This window comes from Peromyscus maniculatus, chromosome 20, assembly GCF_049852395.1.
Source record: "Peromyscus maniculatus bairdii isolate BWxNUB_F1_BW_parent chromosome 20, HU_Pman_BW_mat_3.1, whole genome shotgun sequence".
Lineage (NCBI taxonomy): Eukaryota > Metazoa > Chordata > Mammalia > Rodentia > Cricetidae > Peromyscus > Peromyscus maniculatus.
The window spans coordinates 25,864,324-25,870,362 of NC_134871.1; positions in this window are offsets into that span (position 1 = coordinate 25,864,324).

Here is a 6,039-nt window from a genome sequence, read left to right on the forward strand (position 1 = left end):
GAATTTGAATAATAAATTTGTTTTTAACTTATTTCCCTAATTGTCCCAAATCAAGGCTTCATGTCTGTTTTGTTAATATAACATAAAGCCAGGACGTTGTGGAATCCAGCAGTGTTTTGTGTGTGTGTGTGTGATACCAGAGTTACACCTTTAAAAAGACAGACTGTTGGAAGTGGAGCAGCGGTTCTGTGCAGAGGTAAAGGAGTTTTGGCCTCTGGCCTTGGCAGTTGGCAGCTGTTACTTCCCCATACCACCAAGAAGAGGAGGTATGGGGTGAGAGTCGGGGAATAAGTGTTTTATGTCTCACAGTAGTTCTAAAGCATACTTGGGCATTTGCCAAGACTGCTTTATGAAGCTTAACCCCCAACTTCACAGTGAAATCCAGTGATTGAACACTGACCCAAGGATTCAGTGGCAGGAACATCCGTGAGTGCCTTTAGAATATTTAGTCTGTGGGTGCCCCAGGTGCCTTAGCATTGCCAGGGAGCGCACGGGTGTGGGAACGTGTTTCGTTGGAGCAAGCTGTTCTGGAGACCATGACACTAGTGCCTGCTTGGGTCCAGGTCCTGTCAGGGTACTCTGATCTTTGTAGTCTGTAGAAGACCTGTCACTGGTAAGTGATTTAAAAGGGTGTTACTGGACTAGTCAGGACTGGATAAGCCAGCTGTTGGGAAGCTACTGTGTTAATACCTCACCACCTGATACTGCAAATAGAGCTCCAGTTTACTGGATCAATGTGTGTGGGGGTGGTGGTGCAGAAATTAGTCTGTTCACACTTAACTGTAGGTGATGCCAGGGATGGAAGTATTTTACAGTTGAATCTGGTTCAGAACATTTCTGAAAAGCCAAGCTTCAGTACCCTAATCATAAAAACGTGTCAGTGTCCCCACCAGGCATTCTAACAGGCGTTGGTTTGGACCAGCTGCTGTTTGGTGGTAAGTGGTGTTCGATGTATGTTGGAGTTAATGCTAGTGAAGTGGATGGTATCCAGATGAGAGGGATTTGTATGGTCAAGATGGCTCAGTTAAAGGTACTGAGCCTGATGGCCCAATTTCTATCCCTGAAGTCTAAAGGGTGGAAGGAGAGAACTTGGTATTCTGACCTCCACAAGTACACATGCAAAGGAGTGTAATTTAAACATTTAAGAAATGTGTACTGGCTGGTGGTGGCGGCACATGACTTTAATCCCAGCACTGGGGAGGCAAAGGCCGGTGGATCTCTTGAGGACAGCTGGGGCTATACAAAAGAAACCCTGTCTCGAAAAAGCAAAACAATTTAAAAGGTTTAGGGTTGTGGCGTGTAGAAAGGAGAACCAAGGCTCCTGTTCAATGTAAGTGCTGGTGTAGCAGTTCCTAATGCTCTGGGCTGAGAACCTGCATTAGATACCTGTTCCTTGCACTTGTCTTCAGTAGTTTCTAACTTTTTTAAGAGCCCAGGAATAGTTATTTTTAGCAAAACTTGTATTTATGTGTCAAAAAATAGCTACAAAGTCTGCAGGAGCCGAGGGAATGCAGCTGCTGCTCGGGGAAATAAGGTATATTGAGCTAAAGGAAGGCGACATCTACAGAGAGAAGAACATATAGTCCATAAAAGACATGGTAAGCTTACTTAGTTTCTTCCCCCAAAAAGAGTAATGGTAGAAGTTATTAAAGTTGCCTTTCGAGTCAATGGCCCTGACTGAATTACCTGAACATCGCTGCTTCTAGGCTGGAGGGACAGGCGTTCTAACAGGTCTGGGAACATAACAGCAACGGTATTTAAGGTTTTCTTCCATTGTGCCAGGTGCAAAAAGGGGTGCGGGTAGAGCAGACAAACTAAGATGATACACTCCAGCTGGAGAGCAGGGAAGGCAGGAGCTGCTGGACACACGTTGGTTCCAATTGCAAGGCCACAGAGGCTGGGATTGCCTGCACAATAGCCCCTCAGCTTTTTGTCATGGGGTGGGGCTTAAGAAATGGGTTACTGTAGGGTGGGAGTGATTTTCCTCAGTGGTGTAGTCACTGGTAAGGTGCCTGACCCTCCTGTCTGAGTATTCAGCCAACCCTAACTAAACTCAATTGTATATACAGACATTAACCTGGGAGGTGGGACTAGTTTAGAGGTTCAGTGCAGGAAGGATGTAAGAGTAATGAATGAATTAAAATACATTGTCCACATGTATGACATTTTAAAAGTCATATGCATGCAATAAATTGCCAGAAAGTTCAGTTCTTGCTGACTTTGATGTGTAAGGAAAACCTTAGAAAAGAAGTGTTAGCTAGAAATGTACTTTTTGAATCTGAAAGCAATAGACATTCAAGTACATAAAAAGGTATCTAGAAGTGTAAATAAAGACAACATTGGGTTTATATAAATATATGTTAGTATGAGCGTGTAAGATATATTCAGTGAAGGAGAGGCCTGTAATCCCAGCACCCTGGAAGCTGAGACAGGAGATTTTGAGAACAGCCTGGGCTACATAGCAAAACCCTGTCTTACCATTTATATAAACAAAAAATGTTTAGCTCTTTTTTTTTTTTTTTTAAAGGCATTACCTCATACATTTAGAACACTCCAAACAAGTAATCCCCTGGTTGGTCTGCCTCCTAGAAACCTGGTATGTGTGCATGAGAAGCCAAGGAACCTTCCATGTTCACATTCACAACTACTATGACTAATTTAGCAAAAAAGCTTAGAGACATCCAAATGCCTGTTGAAAGAATAGATAGAATTACTCTGATAATCTTCAGTGGTAAACAAGAATCAACTATAACCAGACATGATCAAATATTAGTAACAATGTAGTGTGCAAAGACTGCTTCTGAGGCTGGAGAGGTAGCTCAGCAGTTAATAGTTCATACCACTTCTACCTCCAGCCCCAGGACGACAACCACTGGCATCCTCCAGCACTGGTACATACACAAACAGAATTAAAAATAGTAAAAGCCAGGTGGCGGTGGTGCCCACCTCAAATTCCAGCACTTGAGAGGCAGAGGCAGGCACATCTCTTGAGTTTGAGGCCAGCCTGGTCTACAGAGCAAGTTCCAGGACAGCCAGGGCTACACAGAGAAACTCTGCCTTGAAAAACCATTTTAAAAACTATTAAAAGTAAATCTCTCTATAAAATGCAGCTATAGGGGTTAAAAACACTGGCTAGTCCTCAAGAGGACCCAGATTGGAATGCCAGCACACACGGCAGTTCACAATTTTACCGAGTTTGAGGATCTGATGCCCCCTTCTGCTGTCTGAGGGAACCAGGTTTGCAAGTGGTTCACAGACCAAACACTGAAAACATGTTTTAATTAAAAACTTCAGCTGACTGGACATCATGAATCTTAAGTTTCAAATGAATGATTCACTTGTTTATCCATGTGTGTGTTTCTTCCACCAACGACGTGAAATGCAAGCATAGTGTTAATAGAGAATGCCTTACTTAGACAAGGAGCAGGCTAAGGCAAGAGTCAGAGGTAGATAATGAGTGATGAGTAATAATGTTTTGTGATTGGGCTGTGCTGAGGGGCTTCCAAACACAAAACCAGAGATGATACATGGTTATGATTAATGCAGCATCAGGCACTGCAGTCTACAGGAAGGAGGAAGCAAAAGCTTGCTTGAGTCCTTAACAATAACATCGGAAGAGAGAGAACGGGAGAATTGTTACCGAGTTGGTTCAGACAGGAAAACGAACGTGCAAAACTCACGGAAACTGAAAAACTGCCTTCCTGCTCCTTACACTTCACAGTTGTCCTGACCTTACTTCTAGTCACCTCCAGAAGGGCAGGTGGCAAGAACTGGAGATGGGGGCAGAGGGAGCACTCAGTTGGGTTCATGAAAGCAGTCCCTGGAGTGAAAAGTGCCCATCCATCTTCAAGATGGAGCAGAAAGGTCTTTAAGGGCCTCTGGTGGTGCAGAGTGAGTTTTCACTCCTGTGGTCCTTGAGGAATCACAGCGCACTAGGAGATCCCTTGATTGAATTGAGCCCATCGTAAGGTTCTTCCCTTCTGAACCTTTTGAGGAAGCAGTCATTCCAAATCACAGTTACCTCCTATCACACTGTGTTGGGATTGACTTCTTAACACTTAAGACACCTGTACTTAACAGAAGTGGGTTTTTTGTTGTATTTTTTAAGTCTGACTTGAGAGAGTTAAGAGTACATTGTCTTGAACATTTCAGATCACATCAAAGTGTGGTAGCATTTTGTTGGTTTTATTTTTCCCCAGATCTGGAAGAGGTGTATGGACAGTTACTTTTGGAAACATTAGTCCTTAAGAGTCTTGGCTAGAAGGTTGAAGGGTCCATAAAATTGGAAATGAACTTGATGAGAGGAAGCTGTATCGTGGTAGACATGTCTCCCCACCACCAGTCTGCCCACTGGGACCACCGTACAGTAGTATAGGACACAATCCTGTGCAACCGTGGCGCTCAGGCTGCTGGGAAACTGACGGAGGCTGGACGGCCGCGCCGCTGGTGGAATGCTTGCTAAGTGTAGACCTTCCAGGTGTGAGTCGACAAAGCATGTGTGCCGGCTGAACAGCCTGGAATCGAAACAATTGGCACTTGTCTTTGAGGGGCCTGGTTTGAGCTGGCTGCTTGGGTGGGGTCCCAGCAGGGTCTGAGAGTCAACAGGAGCTAGTGGAGGTGGCGTCCAAAAGAATCAGCAAGCAATCGGTGAACCGGTTAGTGAAAGTGACTAAGAAGATTGGCTTCAACATCTGCCAGGGCCCTAGGTGTGTGTGCGGTGCTGGCCTCTGAAAGATGAGGACTTGAGTTCAGATCCCCAGCACTCAAGTAAAAACACAGTCCTAGAATTGGGGAGACAGAGACAGGAGGGTCCCTAGGGCCCACTGACCTTCTAGTTAAGTGAGACACCTTGTCTCCCATCCAAGTACTAACCAGGCCCAACCTAGCTTAGCTCCAGGGCTCAGATTAGATAGGCACATCCAGGTGGTGTGGACGAAAAGGAGAGCCCTTGTCTCTGTCAGAGGCAGACTCTGTACAACCTGCAGCAGAGGTGCAGTAAGGAATGCAAACGAAGCATCTAACTTCCCTTTGCATTAATTTGACCAAGGCAAACCCAGATTTGAATTCTCCACTTCTCTCCTGTCTTCATCCGTCTGTAGTCTAGTATCTAGACCGGCCTGTCTGGATATTGCGTGTGTCTGATCTCTCGGTCTCTGTTGCCTTTGCGTTGTACCTCTATGTCTGTGCGTGCATGTGTGTGTGCTCATGTGCGTGCGCATAAGAGTTCGGGCCCCTAGCAAAGGGCTTTGCTCTGTTTACTGAACAGCAAGCACACACACACAAAAAAAAAAAGAAAGGAAGGAAGGAAGGAAGAAAGAAAAAGAAAGAAAGAGAGAAAGAAAGAAAGAAAGAAAGAAAGAAAGAAAGAAAGAAAGAAAGAAAGAAAGAGAAAGAAAGAAAGGAATGGGGGATTTTTAAAAATAGAAATCTCTTAACAGTTTTACAAGGGAAGAAATTACTGATGCCAACTGATTTAACAACACTCAAACAGATCTATCAACCTATAACCTACATGTTGCTTCCAACATCTGTGGTGGACATTTGCTGTATAAGTTGCTTCCAACTTATTGGCTGCTTCAGCAAATGATTACAACATACTCATTATTCTGGGTCAAGGGTCTGGAAGAGCACACAATTTAATATTAAATCCCTGCATTGAGATTTTGTAAAAGTTGGAATGCAAGCTTAAGGTTGAGGTTAAACTTAAAACAGGCTGAGCACACATTAGGACCGCAGGTTAAATACATAGCTTCGCAGATCTCCAGGTATATTAACCTGGTGGCAAGGTCTGTGAAAAGCTCAGTCTCCAGGGTAACAGGTGAGGGAGGAGCAGGGCTGCTCAGGACCTGGAGATGAAGCTGCCCGCGGCCTCGCAGCTGCTGAGCCACACAGGAGAGAGAGCTGTAGGCCAAAGTGAGCTGGGGACTGGACTGTGCCAGCGGGATTGTGTGGAGTCCATGATTTGGGCCCCACTTTTGTTAGTCTCTTGGCTGAGCAGGCGGAGAGCTTAAACTACAAGATTGGGTGTGATTGGGATGG